This window comes from Erithacus rubecula (genome assembly GCF_903797595.1).
Source record: "Erithacus rubecula genome assembly, chromosome: 1".
Taxonomy (NCBI): Eukaryota; Metazoa; Chordata; class Aves; order Passeriformes; family Muscicapidae; genus Erithacus; species Erithacus rubecula.
In genome coordinates, this window is record NC_136658.1 from 967,574 (window position 1) to 989,655 (window position 22,082).

The following is a 22,082-nucleotide window of genomic DNA, read 5'->3' on the forward strand; positions in this document are numbered from 1 at the left end:
GAGCTGAAGAAAAGGAGGTCTGTAAAGTGAGAGTGAGGTTTCTGCCTGGCAGTCACAGCAATTAAACGAGCTGCCTTGATGAGGAGGAAAAAACCATCCAAATAAAACCCAAAGCCTCAAAAGAGCAGGAGAAAGTAATTTGAAGAGTAGGTCAAGCCTCCCAAGGGGATTACCTTTCCACTTTGAGACTTAATGCTGCAGCCATGCTTGGGAAAGCTGAGCAGTGAGATCCTGCTGATCCCACGGATCAGCCCTGGGATGCTCCAGCACCAGTCAAGTGTTAAAAGGGAATGTGGAAAACTGTGTGAGTGAGGATCAAAACTGGCAGAACTAGAAGGTTCCTTCTCTTCCTTCCACCCTGCCTTCCTCCCTGTGAGATTGCTGGGTTAAAATGTGCCTCATCAAATCCCAGATCCCATAAGAAACTTGAAAGATCCACTTCAAAGAGCTACTTTGGCAAACAAAGCATTTAAGTCAATTTAATGCTTCTCATACTGGAAAGAACCACTTCCTTCAATGGGAAAGGAAAACAAATACAGGAGAGACAAAGCTGGGAACACTTGTGGGAGCTGGGAATAACCAAGCCCAGGCTGTGGCTGTGCAGAGACAGGGAGCTCACACTTCCCTGGCTGTTCCAACACTTCTCTCCAAGGATGTGCTGAGTGAGAGTGAAAAACCAACCAGAAGCTCAAAGGCTTTCACTCTTACCCAAAAATCCCTGCCAAACACTGCCCTGAGGACTTGGATGTGTTCAGGGAAGGCAGGAGAGAATACAGCTCTTAAATACCTCTGTGCCTCTAAAGATATGTGTCATTTCAGATCTGTGCTGCTGCTAGGAACCAAGTTTTGCTAAAAAAATGTGTTTTAAAGGCAGTTCCTATCTCCCTGAACATCCAGAGGAGATTTCCAGTTCAATACTCCAAAGTCCTGTGGGTACCACCATCATCTCTCCAGGCATGCAGGAAGAAGGAAGGGAGAAGCAGCTTTCTAGTTCTGCCAGGAAATTAAGGCAGAGCTGGAGGATCCAACTGTTGGCTCCTTAAGGACAAGCTGGGATGGAAACCCAATCCAACCTTCTTTTTATAGAGCAGTTAATGTGATAATAGCTAAGAAAGATGGAAACTTTATACAGACAGAGGGAAATCTTAATTCTCAAACAGACCAGAGGCAATCACCAAAATTACAGTAATGGAATAGTTTGGTTTTTTTTTTGCAGTCAAGCATAATTCTGGAAAGTCTATTGGAAAGAAAGCTTAGGCTATAATTTGCATGTCAATTAATCTTCAAACTTTTGTGTGGAGAATTGATGGCCAGAATTGGGGAGTACAGGAGCTACCATACACTGAAATATTCATCAATATAGTATAGGGTTTGCAAGGATACAACACAGACAATGTTCCAAGATTTAGGGGTTTTTGGTTTGTTCCTGAGTAGCCTGTAGAAAATGGATAAAGATGTAGAGGAAAAGAAAAACCCCCAGTGCTACCACCTGGCCCTGCTGGGTGGCACAAGAGGATGAGAGGCAATGGGAAGAAACTGGGCAAATCCAAGGCTCTGAGAGTATTTTCCTTCCTGAGGTTCACCAGGGCTCACAGCAAATCCTTGGGATATCGCTCCTGCCAATCTGCCAATCCCAAATTATCACTTCCACATGTTAAAAAGGAACATTTCTGTACTGAAATATCTACAAAGTTCTGCCCAATTGCTTTACAACTTCATTGATTATAATTGGCTCTTGCTCCTTCAGCCCAAGAATTTCACACACAATTCCAATTACACAATCCAGCATGAGACAGCCAGAGATACAGACCCTCTAACAAGCTTAGGCAAAAATCAAAGGGCTAAATCAAAAACTGGCTCACACCAAGTCTATTCTTTGTGCAGTCAACCAAGACTAATTAATGCTTTTAATGGCAGTTTACCCCTTTTGGCGCCATAAATCAGAGCAGGCAGCTTTTCTGAATTAACAAAAGAATCTGTGAAAGGTGTAGCTCATTAAGCACACTCCCGAATTCAAATGCCCTTAATCAGAACCAGGTACACTGAGCAGGACTGTACTCCAGGAGCAGAGGAATCTGCAGGCTGTACACAGGGAACATTCATTCATCAACACAAACAAGGCTGGCACACTGGGAGGAAGGGCTGAGTTATCCATCTGAGAGAAAGGCTTTTGTGAGGGCAGGAATGTGGAGCACCCTGGGGAAGGCTGGGGGAAGGTGGAGGGAACAGAGAGGATGTTTCCCATAAGCTCACCTCAGCACAGAGCCCATGCTGAGCTCTGGGAGCAGCTCCAGACAAGGCACTGAGCTGGGCAGAGGGATGGAGCAGCTCTGCTGCAAGGGAAGGCTCAGACCACTGGGATTGTTCAGCCTGGAAAGGAAAAAGCTTGGGGGTCACCTCACTGTGACCTTCCAGGACCTGAAGGGAACCTACAGGAAAGATGGAGGGTGGCACTGGATGAACTTTAAGCCCTTCCAACCCAAACCATTTGGGGATTCTATGATCCACCTAAATATGCTGTAATATATCACATGTATAGTCCTTGCATAAGGTGATGAATTTATAAAGGTTAATGACCCAGCATTTCATCCTAGGTAACAGTCTTGCAAATACTTTTCTAAGTCAGATCCACTCCTTTAAAAAAATCACCTTTTAAAATGCTTTTGCCAGTTTCTTCCCAATATCCCATCCATCCCTGCCCCCTGGCAGTGGGAGCCATTCCCTGTGTCCTGTCCCTCCATCCCTGTCCCCAGTCCCTCTCCAGCTCTCCTGGAGCCCCTTTAGCCCTGGCAGGGCTCTGAGGTGTCCCTGGATCCTTCTCCTCTCCAGCTCTCCCAGCCCTGGAGCAGCTCTGTGCCTCCTCTGGGCTCTCCCCATGAGCTCCATCCTCCTGATTTTGGGGGCTCCAGGGCTGGATGCAGCACACAACTTGGCTTGACAGAAATAATTTTCCATATCACATGTTCTCTGAAAGGAATTTTGTTCTCCCAAACAGAGCTGGCAGTGCAGGAAAACTTCAGATCTGTGAACAAAGGATTTTCTCCTGCACTAGAAACATTCACTAAATGATGTTCCCAACAGCATCAAAGTGTCCAAGAGCTGCTGGCAAGATGGTCCACTCCAGCTCTGGATCCAGTGCATCCCCAGCCCAGTGAAGATCCCCACAAAAATGGCAGAAATGCTCAGGAGACTTAAAGTCCAGAAGTTTTCCACATGAGTTCAGAAACACTGAGGAGCAGAAGTATAAAGTCCAGGCCCAGTTCCAAATTCCACTCACACACACTGGATGAAAACCAGCCTAATGTAAAAGCACATTTAAAAATATTTACATCAAACCAAACCATTACAGAGATAAGAGAGGTATTTATAGAAACACATGGATTTTACACACACACCATGTTTAACTATTTAATTGCTGGAATTCCAATTAGGATGTGGGGCAATGGGATATTTCCCAACCAGGAGACAACCTAAGGAAGCTGAGACATGGAGCACTCACACATTCAAGTTCAACTCCATTTCCTCCACCTTTTGATTTCTGAATGAACACTGAGTCTAACAGGGCTCCAACTCAAGATGAAGTCACCCAAAAGCAAATATCTGAAGTGGCTGCTAGAGATCCCCTGCAGGGCAATCAGCCTGCAGAGCAACCCCAATTTGCTTGGCCAGCCAAGACTCCACAGGCTCCACCAATTCTGCTCTGGAGCTTAAAATTTCCTCATCTGGAGCTGGATTGGAGCAGGAGCCCTTGGAGCAGCAGCTTTCTCATGCAAAGCCAACACTTCACACCTTCCCACTTAAAACACAATCTTGTTCTCTGGATCTCCCATCAGTTCCAGTCTTACTCTGTGTCCCTTCTCCCACCTCACCACCCATCAAACCCAACTTTGGTGTTGCCTCTCCTCTTCCACAGCCCTGGATTTCTGCTTCTCACACCCTAAAAAGGCTGCACGGCCCAAATGGGGGAAACCATACAGAAAAAAATGGATAGGAGCAGCATTAAAGTCTCTTTTTTAAAAAATTATTCTTTTTTCTAGCATGAAGAGGGGAAAAAGGGGGCAGGAGATGGGCAGGGGTCACTGTTGTTGCCTCAAGACTGGCACAAGCAAGGAAGAGTTTTTCTGAAATCCTTTTCCTTCAGAAAATTTATGATATTTTCTGTCCCATCCCACCTAAGATGGGGTGGCAGGAGAGGAAGAAATACCTGGATTTTGCCTGTACCCAAAGAGGAGGCATTGATTTAGGGCAGCTTTTCCCAAAGCAGGGATAGAGAGCTAAATTATTGTGAAGATAAGGGTCAGAGTGTGCCCAAAGGTTTGTAGTGGACCCAAGAGCAGCTGACATTTAAAGTTCATGTCATTAAGTGAGCAGCAAAACATATAAAATGAAAAAAAAAAACATAATAGAGTCATATTCCTGCACAAGAACAGCTGGATGGGGGCAGACAGACATTTCTGCCTCCCCTGTGTCTCTTCTGCCCCACAGGGAAGTGTGAATCCCTAAGGGAAAACTGAAGGGCAGGCACACAGGGACATTTTCCCAGCATATTTCCAGAGGGATTTTCTGAGGGGGGATGTTCCTGTTTCACAGCTCCTGTAGATCATGTTCTCCCTCTGTTCTAACATATTAAATTATTTTACATATATATATATATTTATATGCACAAGCTCTAAGGGCTTGACCTGCTCAGATCTCATCATACTGGGCACTATAAACCAAAAAAAAAGGAGTTAAGATAGAAACTGTTCCAATTAAATCACACTGCAAAGTTTATATTTGAAAACATTGTTTTCAGCTTTCTTCTCCCAAGAAATAGAAACTAGTAGAAAACACTTTGCCTGTCTCCAGGCAAATGACAGAAGTTTATATCAGGAATAGTGTCTGTGCCAACCCAGGGATTTTGACCCAGCTAATGAACACAAGTCTCCTTTTCAATATAAAACAAGAATGTATTATTTACTAGGCAGATATTAAGACTAATAAACACTAAAAAAAGAATCTCTCTCACAATTCTTTATAGGAGCAGCACATAAGTACTGTGTGTTTTACTCAAGCTGCTGAAGACCTGATGTTTATCAACTTTCTAAATCAACACCAGGCACAAAGTGTTGCTGGAGCTTCAGCTCATGCATTTCTTGACCCAGAAATCTCATTTTTAAATGTAAAATGCTTCTGTAGCAAAGTTGATTTAATAGAAAGAAGAGTCCAAAGTGTACCAAACAGCAACAAGTGCAATCTCCACAGCATCCAAAGCTCCTCTGCCTGGAGGGAGCAGGGAAAAGGTTTTGGGAGGAGCAGCCAAACCCAAGTGCTGAGAGTGAAGGAGACAAAGACAGGATGAACTGGTACCTCTTGGACAGGAGCTTCCTTGGGATGGAGACAATCCAGAGAGGAGTGTGCCTGGGCAGGGAGTCTTCACAGCATTCCAGAGCTCTGCACAGCAAGGACAGAGAGACAAACACCAGTGAGGCTCTGTGCAAAACCTGCCCAAAGAAACTCAGCCCAGCCCAGAGTGGTCTGCACCTCCACTGCAGCAGAAGGAGGAATGGGACATGTAAGAAATGCAGGCAAAAGAGCTGGAGACAGAGGATAAGGGAGAGGGAAGGGATACCTGAGCTGGCAATAAGACCAAGTTCTTCCCAGCTCTCCAGAAAAGTCCAAGCTTTTATTTAAATTCTTGTTTACCAGCTATTTGTCAGGATTTGGGACTGAACAGGTTTTAGCCTGAGTTTTACATATTACTCCTACACCCTCCCTTCCCAGCTGACACAAAGGCTCAGAGAGCTGAAAATGAAATCCCTCAAAATGAAGTGCAGCACCCAAAAAAAGCTCTCAAGGCACTCCACATGCTTTATGCATTATAGGGAGGAACAGAAACCCTACTGTTCCCAAAGCAGGACCAGCTCCTCAGAACAGTTGTTTATTTTAATCAACCCAGTACCAAAAGGTTTACATTAAATATTTTTTCATGGTTTCTAACCACTGATCCTGTATTAGTTTACATTCACTCAAAAAACACTCTGGGGGAGAAAGCAGGAGACAGAAAACATTGAATCCAGTAAAACAACTGAGGTTTTTTTAGGGAGTGCTGGCACATCCCACCTTTCCCTGTAGAACTACATCAGCAGACCCTTCAAGCCAGATAATGAAACAGCATGAATTTGTAAATGAATAGAAAAGAGCAAAATCTTCATTTTTACTGAGCTTTTCTTTTTCCTGCCTCCTGCAGGAAGCCACCACCTGCCATCAGAGATGGTTTCCTTGGAGAGAAGTCAAAACCCACCCTGCTGATGCTCCAATGTCCCAATAATCCCAACACTGGTGCCAGCAGGAGCTTGAGCACACTCAGGGAAACAGGTCAGGAACATCTCCACCTCTTGCTTCCACAGGTCCTTGACTTGGAATTTAATTCTGTTTTCAGGCTTTTTGACTTGTTTTTATGGCCTCCAATTCAAAGACAGAACCCTAAAATATCTTCAGCAGAGAGAGGAAAGCATCAGTGAACTTCAGCAGAGACGAGGGCTTGACAAATCTCATCCCATCAAGCTCTGCAGTGGCAAATTAGTCTCTCTCTGAGCACATTCTGTACTCAAAGTAGCCTCAGTGCTCCAGGAGATACCAAATATAACACAGCCCCATTTTAACTTCCTTCCAGGAATACACACACTCATTTATTAAGAAGACGTGGGCTGCAGCTCCACTTCCAACAGCTTCAGTAACATTTTGTAAAATTAAACAAATTATTCCTTTTGTGGCAAGAGAGAAGCTGAAAATAAGTGTTGAAGCACATGGGGGAGAAAGGCACCTCCCTCACATCTTCCTCCCAGCCTGGATTTTGGGAAAGCAAGCCCTGCCTGCTGCACCAGGCTCAGCACCAAGCATGGGCTCCCCAGGCACTCCTGCTGCTCTCACTCCCCACACCTGTACCAGCATTTCATCTATTTCATGTATTTCAATTCAGAGCTGCTCTGGCAGCTCCATTTGCTCCAAGGGTCCATGCTGGAACACTTTCACATCCTTCTGTTTGTACAAAAGTCCATAGCTCCTGCTTACAAACACTAAAGGTGTGTGTTCAATGGTGCTGAACCTCTGGAGGGTCTCCAGGATTTGACAGGAGGACAAAACTGCCACAACCTTCAATGTTGGGTTTCCCCAAAAAATCTGAGGCATTCTCCAAACTCTTCCTCTTTTGTTCAGCTCTGGCTGCTACAGAGAGGGAGAAGAACAGCCCCCCACCTGCCACTCAGCAGATTAACCCTTTTTGGATATTTTTTCTGTTTTTTCCTGACCAGAAGTCACAATGATTGAGTCCAGAGTGATGGATGCTGCAGAGAGAAGCTGTGATAAGCTGCAGAGGAGGAGGCAGTCCAGCTGCCAGCACACATCCCTGCCCTCTGCCACTGCTCAAAAACCTGCAGGGAACAGCCAGGATTGACCAATTTTGGATGTGTTTGCAGAAAAACAATCAGTCCCAATCAGTGTCTTCGAGTGGAAGTGCAAAGACATTCAATAAAGACTGAGAAAAAAACAAATGAATTTGTGAGAAGGCATTAATTTGGAAAATCTAGGGAACTAGAACATTGGCAAGTCCTGTTGGCACAACCTTGTCCATCAGGAGTGGGATTAAGTTGGGGAAACCTTCAAGAACACAATAGAAGCAGCCCTGCCTGGCTGTGGGGGATCCTGTGCCAGGTGCTCCCCACTCTCAGAGCCAGGAATTCCTCCCCAGTGTCCCCCCATCCCTCCCCTCTGGCAGTGGAAACCACCCCTGTACAAAAGTCCTGTCCAAAGTCCTGTCCATCTTCCTTGTCCAGTTAGGCAAAGACACCTCAGCAGGTTCCTGAGTTCCTCCTTCCCTTCCCACTTCCTCAGTGCTATGAGGAGATTAAATCATTCATATTCCCTAAGATTACTGCAGCTACAAAGTAGGGAAGCTTGTTCCCTAATATCTTCATCAACTCCATGTGCTATTTCTAGCAGCAAAACAAGATTTTTAATTCTATGCTCCCTCCTATGCCCCAAATTTAGTTTTCTTCTCCTGTTTTAGTAGCTACACTTCAATGATGATCTTATTGCAATTATTCTCCTATATTTCTCTTTTAATCCAGTATTTTGATTCTTCTTTCCTCCACAAAATTGGACTCCAGTGGTAGGAGCTGGGTAGACAGATTATAAAAGAGATGGAATTAATTAGGATGTGGTGATTAAAACACCTGCTCTGGGAGACTGCAGAGGGTTCTGATAAAATAGTGGGAGCATTAAAACACACCCCACAACTGCTTATCAAATGAAGATAAAAACATTCAGCAAATGTCTGACACTCTGCAGGGTTAAACACTATCCCACAACATTTTGGGTTTAGCCCTCTGAGTAACCAAACCCCATGAAATGGAAAAGGAAAAGCTCCCCAAAAATCAATGTTATTGCTCATTTTCAACAACTTTCCCAAGTTTCCTCAAGAATTGACTCTGGAATAATTATTTTCACTTGTGAAAGTTATATATTATAAGGCATCTTGGGGTTTCTAAGTCACAAATGACTTTGTAATGAAAAGAAAACAACTTCATTATCTAAGATTATTGTTAATTGAAGAAAATATTAACTGTACTACTGACAATTGTCAGCCTCCAGAAAATACAGCATTAAAAATTAGATGCAGCCATTGTCTTGGAAATAAAAATAAACCCTTCAGTGAGAGCAGCCTCAGTGTGACCTTTTCCTCTATTAAAAAAAAAAAAAAAATCAAAGCAAAACACTCCAACACAACCCTTCCCTGCATTACAAAAGAGGGATTAATGAGAATCTGTTTGGACACCGGGAAAAGCCCTGGCAGGTTTATTGTGAAGGTTAATTCAGACACCTTTACTCACACAGGGAATGGAATTAAAGAAGAATTTAAGGCAATAGTGAAGGCTGGGGAGTTAAGCCATGAGCAAGGAGACTCCACAGAGAGGATACCAGAGACATTTGTCATGGAACCTAATGCACTTAGGACCTAAATTCTGGGAGAATAGGGCAAAATGTTAATGAATATATACAGATTATCCAGAACAGATCTGAATTCCATTCTACTCAGGGCACATTTGAAAAAAAAAAAAAAATTAAAGATCCACCTGGAGCAACTGGAAGAGAAAACATCTGTGCAAATACCTAGCAGGAAATAAAGGCATGGAAAGAAATAATTTTGGAAGGCAGAGACCATTGCAGGAAAGCACAGGGTCATTCCTGGCTAGAAGCACCTTCCTGTCTTTCCTCTCCTGAAAAACTGGCAGCTGCCCTTGTGCCATCAGGACTGGCCTGGAGCTGTACAGAGACCTGGATTAGGGAAGGGATCCAGTTAAAAATGCCCTGGGTTGGCTGAGCAGATGGCCTGGGGAGCTGGACTGGCACAGGCCAGCACTGGGAACAGGCACAGAGCAGGAGGGACAGCTTCACCTGGCTGGGAACAACAGGAGGGCAAGAGGGGCAGCACCTGCAGGAATTCATCCCTGCATCCCCCAAACACTGATGGTGCCCAGGAGGAACAGGCTCCAGGCTGCTCCTGAGCTTCTCCTGCTATTAGATGGTTCTTGAAACTCCTCAGTATTCAATATCCCAAGGCCCACCTTTGTTTCTTACATGCAGGATCAAAGTGAGGACTCAAGAGGCAAGAAAAGTCAGGAAACCATTAAACTGGCAAAGTTGGAAATAGTTTTCTCCAGGAGCATCCTGTTGGCTCAGCCCCCAAGAAAGACAAGTGACACACATCAGGATTGTGAGCATCACCCCTGAGCACACCTCCCTTTGCCATCACTTCTGCTGCATCCTTAGAAGAACCTTCCCACTTGGAGGATGACAGCAGAAGGCCAGAAGGGCAGAGAGAGCTTAGGGAAAGCAGCAAATCCCATCTGCATTTTTACTTACTCACAGTTACTGATTAAAAAAAAAAAAAAAAAAAAAAAAGAGTCTAATCCCCTGGAAAACTGGAGGGGTTGGTTTGGGAGCCAAAGAGCAGGAAAAGGACAAGTGCTACTGAAATATCAGCTCTGGGCTCCCTGCTCTGGGTTCCAGGTGCTGAGCTGGGAGTCGAGGCAGCAGCAGGATGGGTGGATTCAAGATTTAAATCAGACACTCTAATCTGAACTCCTACCAGCAGATAAGAGAGACTTAAACAGAGAGAGAGCTGACTTCCTTTTATATTTAGCTCTATTTAAAAGAGACTAATTTCTCTAAGGTCAGTCTTTCAAACATGCCAGTTTGCCAAGAAATATTGCTCTGCACCACATCTGCCAAAGTTTGTAATCCAGAAAAATACACACTGGAGATAAATGTCCTCATTCTTGATTTTCACTTCACTGTGTTTAGAAAAGCAAAGGACAGTAAATTCTAGCCTGGTTTAATAATCTACTTCAATTTACAAGGGTCATCTTCTGAGAAGGGTTTTTCTTCAATCTCCAAACTCAGAATAATTGTAATATCAGATTCATTCAGCTCAATGTATTGCTGAACAGCAGAGTCTGGGGAGACAGATCCTACTGCCAGTAGAGCACAGAAAATAAGCACTGAGAGCCCCTTCCATACCTGAAAGGTGTCCCTGGATCCTTCTGCCCTGCAGGTGAGCTCTGCAGGTGGGGTCTCACCTGAGCCCAGGGGCACAGGGGCACAGTCCTCTCTCTCAACCTGAATTCCAGGTTAAGAACAGCCCTTGATCCCCTCAGGGTGTTTTTCTACTGCAGCCACACAAGGCAGCATTGAAATCTTTTCTCCACCGTCCTCAATGGAAACATGACAACAAAATCAATTTGGAGATTGTTGTATTGACAGAGACACTTCCTGCTGGAGTTATTTCCATCTGAGAAACCATCCTGAGTTATTTCCATCTGAAAAACAGAGCCACACTGATGAAAATATTGTTTAAGCCATGATTCTGCAAGGAAACCTTTTCAGCTCTAGAAAATTCACCCATTCCAGTTCTCATGTATGTCTTTGGAAAAGGAGTTTTGGTTTAAAATGGGCTTCCCAAAACTGATGGGTCTTTTTTTATTTATCCATAAAGTTTCTCAAAGCAACAACTGACTATTTATCAGGTGTTTTGCCTTCCATTATACTCAAAGCACACACATTCTGCCATACCTGAGCAGCATCCCTGCACTGAACCACACTTCATTAAGTAATTAATTGAGCGATTCAGACAGATGAGGTAGCAATAAAAATTATTTTAAGGTGAGTAACTGCCTTTCCATAGAGGTGTTTCCAAAGTTCCCCACAATCTTTCAAGGCCTTTAATTACTTTCAATAACAAACTCACTTAAGAGCTTAAAAGCAATTAAAAATGAGTTAAGTCAACATTTCTTTCACTGGGGTTTATTAAGCACTTGTTTGAAGCAGCCCCAATCTCTCCTTTTCCTTTAGAAGTCATTGGCAATTTCTGTCACTGCAGACTTAATTTTTGTTCACTTGATTCCTTATTCCACACAGGGACAGCTATTACAGTGCTGGTGGAAAACTCACCAAAATTTAGAGCAATGTTCCCCAGTTTTTAAAGAGATCATAGTGGGGAACCCCCCAACACTCAACTACTTCACCTTCCTGAACACTGCACATGGATTATAAAAATTCCTGATAATATTAGAGCCAAATAACGAGCTTTCCTCCAGCTTTTGAAAGGCTTTAATCATTTCCTGTTCCAATCCCAGCACGGACCTTGCCTCGGGCACATTAATCCTTACCCCACACATTCAGTTCCTGCAGCTGGGTCAGGTCCCAAGCAGGCCAGAAATGGTCCCTTATTAATTATTTAGTCACTGGAGTGTGGATTTCCTCATTTCCAGTGTTCCCATTTCCCAGGTTTCTGGTGTGTCCTGGTGCTCCTGAACTTTCCCATTTCCCAGGTTTCTGGTGTGTCCTGGTGCTCCTGAACTTTCCCATTTCCCAGGTTTCTGGTGTGTCCTGGTGCTCCTGAACTTCCCCATTGGCTCCAACAAATCCACCTTCCCATCCCAGACACTTTTCTCTACCCACACCTCCCTGATGCCCTCCTCCATCCAACCCTACACCTACACATTCCACAAGCACCTCTATTTTATTTCCCAGTGCTGTCTCCTATTTGAAAAGTACTTTTCCTTGCACAAAACCCCAGACTCGGCTCCAAACAATTCCTAAGAGTATCTTTTTCCATTCTCCTTCATACAACAGGCAGTGTTTCGACTCTCACATTATTCAACAAGGGGGAATGGTTTCCCACTGCCAGAGGCAGGGATGGATGGGATGTTGGGCAGGAATTGTTCCCTGTGAGGATGGAAAAGCCCTGGCACAGGTGCCCAGAGCAGCTCTGGCTGCCCTGGATCCCTGGCAGTGCCCAAAGCCAGGCTGGACACTGGGATTTTAAGCACCCTGGGACTAGTGGAAGGTGTCCCTGCCCAGGGCAGGGATTTGGAACTGGAGGAGCTTTAAGGTCCCTTCCAACCCAAGCCATTCCATGAATTTCTCACTGTATCACCTTCTTCCATGTGTAATGCAGCTTCCCTAGGAAAGGGCCATGTCAGATGTAGTGCAGAATGCACATCAAAATTTAGTGACAGATCCTCTTTTGCCTCTCCACTGGCTACAGTGAGAAATATTCCAAAGCAAAGGGCAGCACCTGAGCTTATCTTCAAATGCCCTTGCTGTACCCTCCCTCTGAGAACCACGGAATCCTTAGGGCTGGAACAGACAGCCAAGATCATCAAGTCCAACCTTGAAAAGCCAGAAAAACCACAGTGAAGCTCCAGACCCTGAGAAGCACCAATTCCTCTTCAAAGAGCCCTGAAAATGTGCTGGGGGAACCACAAGAGAGAAGAGCAGCAGTGCCCCTCCAGCAGAGATAAGAAATAAACCATGTTATACCAACCTCCAAACATGCCCCAGCCACCAAACCTGTGCTTCTACAGCTCCTCTGCTGCTGCTGCTTGCACAGGAATTCCAGTCCAGGCTGTTTTGGTAGGGGTGACAGGTTCAGCCATTTTATGCTTTCAGCAATCAGAACACAGCTCCATTTTATTTCGTGCACTGCAATCAGGGTTTTGCCCTTAGTTTGGCAGCTTTTTATACCATGCAATAGCAATTAACTCCCTTTGGCATAATTTATATGAATCATTGATTTAATACAGATAGCAAGGAAAAAGAAAAGACCTATTAAGTCATCTAAATGGCCCAAGCAGCACCACTGGATTGTTCTCAGCAGCACATTTGCTGTGCTTGTTTGAAATGTGCTTGCACAGCACAAGTACAAAAAACTGTCTGCAGAGCAGACATGTTTCACTAACAGATGCTCTAAGTCAACATAGCTTGGAAATCTTCAATTTAAAACTGAATGTTGTACTGCACTTTCACTCCTCCAAACAGGCTTTAATGTTTCTTGAGGGGGTGAGAAGGGGATATTTGTATTTCAGTAGAAAATACTTCCCTGACAATTTCCAAGCAGGATCTAAGGCTTGCATGTCCAGGATAGGACCTGGAATATCCTGGGACCATCTCTTGGGAGGATATGGATGCACTGCAGCAGGATGTCCAGTTCTAGGCATGTAAATACAGACATGCAATGTATTTTCAGGATGGGGTTTGATGGGATTTTTGGTGTTGTGTTGTTTTGGTTTTTTGGTTTTGGGGTTTTTTCTATCTTTAGAAGAAAATAAGTGGGCCTTCCCTGATGGAATTCCAAGAGCCAAACTCTGAGCAGATGTGTTTTCTAATCTAAATCTTTCTAATGGGGATTCCCACGTTTCCTCAGGCAATAGCTCAGGTTTGGGACTGTTTTTCCTGTCTCACCACCATCTTTCCTTCCAGTTCCTCCATGGGTTTGCAGATGGTGCATGCTACCCCACCTACCAAATCCCTGAGACAGAGTTTAGAAGTGTTGGTCTCCCTGTGAAGCCTCAGGGATGGTCACACACATCCTTGGGGAGGGATTTGTGGTGGGATCCTTGGGGGTGTCCTGAGCATGGCCAGCATTTGGACACAATGATCCTTCCAACCTGGGATATTCTGTGATTCCATGATCATTCCCTGTAATAACCAGCCCTCTGGGAACATCCAACCACTGACCTTTACTCATCCATCTCACAGCACACCACTCCTGAGGATGTGGAAAGCCTTCCTAAATCCAAGGGAATGACATCCACCCTCAAAGCTGCTGAGCTCCCTACTGGGAGCAATCAAGGAACTACCAGGAGTACTGTGGCAAGAGGAGAGGTGTTTGTAATCAAGCACCTCTGCACAAATGCAAATTAAATGTGCCCTCTGCTTCATTTGAGCTTAGCAGAGCCTGACTCTGCTTTTGCTGGCACAGCTTGGAAAGCTGTGACCCAAGGGGAGGGAGCAGAGGTTTGTACAAGGAGTGCTAAAACAAAGCAAAATCATTTCACAGGCCACTCCAAAAGCTCCCCTCCGTGTGCTTCCTTGACCCACTAAAAGCCTTCTGCAATAACCAGCCAAGCACACAGATGTCCACAGCCCTCCTGCAGAAACCATTTGCACTGTAAACAGGACATAAAGTGGGGGGGGAGAGCAATGCTGTGAATGTGCAAGAACTACAAGTCCTAAATCTCACTCTGTACCTCACAATGCAGTCACTGTCCCTTCACAGACTCGCTGCTCCTCCACAGAAAGGTTTCTGAGTGGAGACCTGTGATTTGGCAGGACCTTGAGAACCACCATGGGAAGAGAGACCAAAAAACCAGACAAGTGGCTAAAAAACAAGTGGGATGTTAGAACAACAGCAAAGAGCAAGGGAATAATCAGGGAAATCCTGTCAGGAATGATACTGAAGAAGGATCACTGTCAGAACTGAGATCACTAGAGAACTGCCAAGACAAGGAGTTATTGGGAATAAATCACTCAGAGCAACATAATCAATGTCTGTCTGTTCTCACAACAGTGACAACATGGTCCCTGTGCCACCATGGCAACCTACAAGGCTTTAGAACAAAACCTCTGGGACAACAAATCCCAGATAACACTGACTGTGTGGATCATACCCAGGAGAAACTGGACACAATGCAATCCTGCACTGGATAATGGGAAGAAAACATTAATAACCACCAAGTTTGGACTGCAAGCCCAGAACAGCAAGAAGAAAGAGCAGCACAGGAGTGTCCATGAACACCAGTGATTCCTGAGCATCACCCATTTGCATCAGGACCAGAAGTGCTCCCACTGGACATCCACCACAATTCCCCCAAGCTCATCCCTCTCCATGGGTCAGCTCCTGCCCTCTGCCTTCCTCAGAGCATCACCACACTGACAGGGCCTGGCAGGTCACATTCTGTCACATGTCACCACACTGTGCTGCTAATGGGATTATCACCCTGGGTCCTACTGCAGTTTTGGGTTTCTTTCCCAAAGGAAAACAAGTTCTCTGCAGTCACTCTGGAGACACTGAGAGAAATAAATGGTTGGTTCCCTGAGTATAAATCATTGTCCTTGTCCCAGTCATGACCACTGCTGTGTCAGAATGCACAAGAATTAGCTCTAGAAAGTGCCTGTACAGTAAATTTTTAAAAAGCCTCAGATCCTTAAAAACCTCTTTGCTCAGCTACAGTAAGGAAGAAGACACAGAGAAAAAAACTTGTATGAGTAATAGGAGAGATGTTCAGTGCTACAGATAATGCAGGAAAATTTATCCTCCCCCCTTTTGCACAGCCCAAAAATGAGTAATTATGTGCCAGGAGATATCATCTACTCCACAAATCAAGTCACTGAAACTACAGACTAAAAATTGTTTTTAAGAAAGTCAATTTATTAGCGATTACTGTGCAGACAGACATATGAGTGCTCTTGTGTACTTGCTGCATTAACAACCTCTCAAAAGCCACAGGAAAAGGAAAATCAATACTGTGTATTTTTTCTCACATCAATTTATCTACAGCTGAAAAAAAAAAAAATAACTCACTTCTGCCTATGCCACACATGACATATCCCAGGTTTCCTCTGAGCAAGGAAAATAAAACAAGCTTTTGCTGGTTTCAACCAACCAAACCCTGCCTTGCTGGGCTCAGATTTTGCTTTTGATAAGACCTGAAATAAGACTTGAGCAAACTCAGGGCAGTCTCAGGCAGCTTGGCACTGGTACACAGAGCCTTTTGTTGCTGATGCTGCGGTGCTGGCACAGGGCTGGAGCCCATTAGCAATGAACGGTCCACTAAATATTTCATGATTCTGGATTTCAGACGGTTCCCAGGACAGGTTCTATCACTACAGATCCTGCAAACGGGCATGGCAGTTGCTAAATAAAGCATATCATGCAGAGTAGCCTCTGCAAAGCACTCCCAGAGCCTCCAGCCAGGAACCAATCTCTACATTTTTTACATATATATACACACGTCTCAAAAGTAGGTATTTTTTTCCTAACCAATTACAAAACACAATTTTTCTCGGCATAAAGTCCTTTAGGCTTCTGCTTTGACAGGAATCAAAATAAATCCCAGGATGGCATTCCCTGTTGAGCAGACTAATCTTGTTTCCTTCATTTTCTTTTTCCAGGTCACCAGTTTACTTCCCTGTTCCCCACAGACTCTGGGAGGGCATCTTAAAGAGCTCTGCACTTAGAGCATTTCCCCAGCACAGAATCCTAAAATGTTTCTGCCAGACCCCAAATGGGGCTAAGTCCTCTCCAAAGCTAAAGCTGCAGCTTTGGTACAATTCCCATGACATTGCCTTGCTGCTTTCCCACTGGGAATGCCCATCCACCAGCCACAGTCCAGCAGATGTTTGTGCAAATCCACCCAAATCTGGAGGGAGGAGTGGCTGGAGGGAGCCTTGCAGCCAGGAACTGGGGGTGCTGGAGCAGCAGGGATGGACCCACAGCCTGGGATGCAAAGGGAGGATTGTCCCACTGGCCACTTTAGGCTGGACATTCAGAGGAATTTCTTTACCAAGAGGGTGGTCAGGTGCTGGCAGTGGCTTCCTGCAGAGGTGGTCGATAGCCCAAGCCTGCCAGCAGCCCCTGGACCTTGCCCTGAATATTAAGAACACGCTGTGAATTTGGCTAGCCAAATTCCTGCATGATCCCTGCAGCTCCCTTCCACTGAGCCAGCCTGTGGGACTCTAAAGCAGGACAGAAACCCCTCAAAGCTGAGAAACTCAATAATTCACCTTTCCTCAGGCACCCAGGGTGACACTGAGGTGCTGCTGCTCCTGCCAGAGACATTTCCATGACCCCTGCACTCACAACCTGTGAGGAAGCAGCAGATGTGACTGCTGGATAAGCCTTGTTCCTTTAGGAAGCTAAAAATGGAACCAGCCATCACCATCATCTATGTTTAGACCCAATATTCCAAACAATTCCTCTATTTGCAGTTCTTTTTTCCTTTTTGTTCCCCCTCCTGAAGCTATCCCTGGCAGAAGAATGAGGCAGCTGCCAGTGGGAGCAGGAACTGAGTTGAAGGCTGCAGAAATGCAGCTCTGCTGGCAGCAGAGGTGACAAACCAGCTGGATGAATTCCAGGTCACTGCAGCTGCCAGGCTCTCCAAGAGGACATCCCAGAGCATCCCAGCAGCACAGCTGGATTGTTCCCCCACCTATGCAAAAGCCATAACTCCTATGGAGCCAATCATTTCATGCTGGAAGCCCTGCAATTCATTTTTGAAATGGCTTGCCAGTCGGGTTATTATGTTCAAGCTAAGGGAGGAAAAAACCCTACAGAAAGACTTTTCATTCCACTTGGGATTTTACTTGTCTTCCTGTGCCAAACTGGCAGGAGAGCTGTATAATTACAGCACTTTTACAAACAAAATTAATGTACAGCAAGTCTGTACGTGGCCACCCTCCCATCCATGGATTTTATGGAGAACAGAGCAAAAGGATGCCAGTTTTATTTCACAGTGAAACCACTCCCCCAAACCAGGAGTATTTGGAAATAAAATCCTTGTGTGTACACAGACTGTAGTCCCCTCTTCCATTTTAAAAGGCAGAGAAACTCCACCATGCAAGAGCCAAAGAGAACAGGGCAGCATCCCTCAGATCTGTGCTCCCACACAAGAATCAGGATGCAGGATGCCCAGAGTGGCATCAACACCTGAGATGTGGCCCTAGGGACAGAACAAGGACTATTATGGATGTTGTTAAGCATAAAACCTTACTGTCTGAGCAGAAGACCCTGTTTTCCAGACTGAAATATAACCAAACACATGTATCAAAAACCAATTTTCAAAAAAACCCATCCTATTATATATTAAAGGTTTATTTCCCTTTATTATAGCAGCACATCAGTCCCACTAAGATCCAAAACCAGCTTCCAAGAATCCTCTGCCACAAATGTTCATTCTGTGGATACTAATTTCTCTTTGTTTTCCCTGTCACATTCAATATATCTCTTATTCATGAATTATAGACTTGCCTGATTTCCCTAACATCACCCAGGAGTCTGCAGCAATTCAGGAACCCACTGGGGAGGTCAAAGTCTTGGATGCTGAGACTCCTTTAGGATGAGAAGAGATGAAGGCAGGTAATTCCCCCCTGACTGAGCTGGCCACATTCCTTTCCCTTATTCTCCTCTAAAATTTCTCTCCTAGCAAATTCTCTCTCAAGGTGCTGCAGAGATGGAGGTGACAAACGTGTGTGGCCCCAGACCTGCTGGCATAGGATCCACAGGAGACCTCCCAGTGCCAAACCATTCCACTCCACCAAAGCACTGCCCCTGAAAGCTGAGCAGGGCAGGGGACACTGCTGAAGGACAGGGACATCCAGAGGGACCTGCACAAGCCTGAGCAGCAGGAGATGCAAGGGAATCAAGAGGCTCAACAAGGCTGAGAGCTGCACTGCTTCCATTGGGGTGGAAGAACAAACTGGGAGAAGTCATTGGGAACAGCCTCAAGAAGGATTTGGGGGTGCTGGGAGATAAAAAGGTGGACAGGCCCTGGCCATGTGCACTTCCAGCCCCCTAAATGTGGCCCTTGAGTGCCTGGGGGAGCCAATTAGAAAGATGGAGAGAGAATATTTACAGGGGATGGAGGGACAGGACACAGGGAATGGCTCCCATTGCCAGAGGGCAGGGGTGGGGGGGATATTGGGCAGGAATTGTTCCCTGGAGGGTGGGCAGGGCTGGCACAGGTGCCCAGAGCACTTCCACTGCCCCCTGGCAGTGCCCAAGGCCAGGCTGGATGGGAATTGGAGCAGTTTGGGACAGTGGAAGGTGTCCCTGCCATGGCAGGGGTGGCACTGGATGGGCTTCAAGGTCCCTCTCAAATCAAACCATTCTGGGATTCTGTGACATGACTCAGTGACTCCCTATTTCCCAGCAACATGAGACACATCCCCATTTGCTCCAGAGTCCCAACCTAGATTTTTTTTTTTTTTTGGAAACAGAACAAGATCTGTCATTTCAGCAGCACACCCACAAGACTGGGATCATTGAAGAATTTACTCAGTGACCTTTCAGCAGCAGATAAGCACATACACTCCTTAAACATTAACTCCTTCCAAACCCATATTCATTTTAGCATTTTTGGACACTGATACAGCTTTAATTTAGAGCAACAAATGTCCAAAACATTCCACTGCTTTCTTCAGCTTGTGAGAAGCTCAGCACAGCAATTAAACCACGTGTGGAGTTAAACACAAGCTCTAGAGCACTGGCAGCTTCTCACCAACTCTTCATGGTCCTTTACCATTGTAGAGGCTTTGTTTTTATTGCTTTGGGTAGCTTAAGTAATCATATATATACTTCCCTGGCAGTTCTCTTGGGGGGGAGGGGGGGAAAGAAACATCTTTTTAAGAGGATTTTAAATTATTTTAATCTGAAGAGCATTCATAAACATTTCTCACTATACAGCAAGAACAATCTGTTGTTGCTGGTACACTAATCCTGGTGAGCACTTGAAGGGCAGAAACACAATGGGGTGAAATTGTTACAGATGGCCTCAGGGTTATTCCAATACTTGAACAACTGGAATAATGGGGTGGAATTAAAAACATGGGCCCAATCTTAGGAGATGCCTCACGATAAGATCACGCTGCCCAAAAAGAGCAACATAAAACTGCTGAAGAGGAGACAGTTGTGGAAATTAAAAATGAGCCTTGTAGAAGCACAGGAAGTATTTTCTAGCCCAGATGGAAAAACCATCAATCCTCTTCCACTCAAAAAAAAAAAAAAAAATCAGTAGGAAAATTATCTTTCTTCCATTTGGACAAGTAAAATTTCACAAGGTTACTGTAGAGAACAACCCAGAACTGGCAAAATGGAAGAGAGGAAAGATAATCTAATAGGCCTTTTCTATCTAATTTTTATGATTCTTATGAAAAATGACCTGAATAAGTGAAGTTATTTGCCCTTGTCCTCTTTGTTCATATTGGATTTAGTCATAAGGGAAATCCTGCCAAGGATAGTGTGTTTTACTCAATTTACTACCCTTTGTGATTGCTCTATAAAATATTGGACACATGATAGGAAAGGTTATGGAGGTTTGGGGCAGGGGTTTTTGCAATGGAAAAAGAAGGAACACACTGAGCACTTGCTGACAGTAAAAATTAAGACAACAAGAACTGATGGAATTTTCTGAGGAGAATGTTTATCCATCAGTCCACGTTCAAAGGATTGTATTTAACCCGAATATGGTATAACTTTAAAAAACCAGCAATTGAGTATTAAACAAACAGTCTCTTGCAACATTTCAGTTCCAAGTAGGTCACAAATAACACTGGAGTCAGAAGCTCCATCTCTCTGCTGCACAAACTCTGTAATTGCCAGAAGCTGAGGTTTCCTTTGAATTCCCAGTATTTATTATCCTGCTGCTTTTGGACTCTGGCTGTTAATCATATGGTTACACTGCTCCTGCTGTTACAGCAGAAGACAAGGAACCAGAACCTGCTCTCCCAGGTCTTGCATTTGCTGTAGCCAAGACTGAGCTGTGAGCCCCCTTTGCTGACTCCTTCCCTGGAATCCATCCACATCTGTGCCCACAGACCCTGGGTCATCACAGAGAGCCATAAATAACCCAGAGAACTCTGGCAAAGCCCAGGTGCAGCCACTCACCAGCACCACCAACCATTCTCAGGGGCTCCAGCACACTGAGGCTGTTTCTTCCTGAAGCTACAAACCATAATGAGCAGGATCTGTTAAACCCTGGCAAGGTATTCCCTGTGCACCCAGCTGTGCTGTAAGATTCCAGGGAGAAACTGGGGCATTCCTCCCTCACCATTCAATCCCACTCCAAAACCCAGAGCCTGGGAACTCACAGCTGCCCTGGATTGTAATAAGTGCTGTCAAAAATTCCAGGCAAATGAGTACCACATGTGTGGGAAGCAGGCCCTTTTCCTGGGCTGACCTTGGAGGCTGAAGGGCTGCCCCTTTCCTGACAAAAGGATTGCAGGAAGAAAGAAAAACATCCCAAGTGCTGCTGTGTGACCACGGGGGTGAGATCCTGCAGCCTTTGCCACAGAGAGCACCAACCCAGTGCCTGGGATGAGAGGGGATCCCATTGCTCAGGAGCTTCCCTAAAAGCTGAATGGATTCCCACAGGCAGGGTCTGACCTCACAGACTGGTTTTTTATGGGGGATTCTGTAAATCACTGCTGCTACAGCATTCCCCAGGGTTATTAAGGCTGTTCTTGGAAGGGATGTTGGGAGACAAAGGCAGAACAGGAGCCCTGACTCACCTTGTGGGGGTGGATTTTTTGCTGCCATTAGAAAGTTGGGCATGCTCCTCTCCAGCTGTGTCAGACATGAGCATCAGAAGGCCTGGAAATTATACATGTTACTCCTTAACCTCTTTCACAGCAAGGTCCTCCTGACCCTTTACTTGGGATTAAATTACACACATTTACAAAAACTAATTGTCTACAACGCTTTCCAATTACAAGTCTAATTATACTTATCTAACTGTTGCCTGACCGACTTGGTCTGGAATCAAACCATGCTTTTTGCTTTACTCCATATTAAATTGGGCCGAAAGGCTTTCTGGAGTTTTGGAAGTTCACAAATAGATAAAATAGAAGCATCTGAAGACTGAGCAGATAAAAGGCCAGGCCAACATAGAAAAGCTTTCCACGCACACATTAGAAGGATCCATCAGGATTTAATAAATCTTGGACTCAATATCTACTTGAATATTAATTGTTTCCAAAAGACA

The 22,082-nt window shown here is 45.0% G+C and overlaps 1 protein-coding gene across 4 annotated transcripts in view; it reads right to left on the reverse strand.

The window, feature by feature from the left end:
- The window catches only part of FAM168A (family with sequence similarity 168 member A), a 118,403-nt gene that overhangs the window by 75,991 nt on the left and 20,330 nt on the right, over nucleotides 1–22,082 (reverse strand). For 2 of the 4 annotated variants that reach the window (XM_079321588.1, XM_079321589.1), the window contains one exon: nucleotides 5,350–5,433. The exons of the other annotated variants lie outside the window; for them this stretch is intronic. The gene's annotated coding sequence lies outside the window, so the exon portion shown is untranslated. The remainder of the gene's footprint in view (nucleotides 1–5,349; nucleotides 5,434–22,082) is intronic. 4 annotated transcript variants of the gene reach the window in all.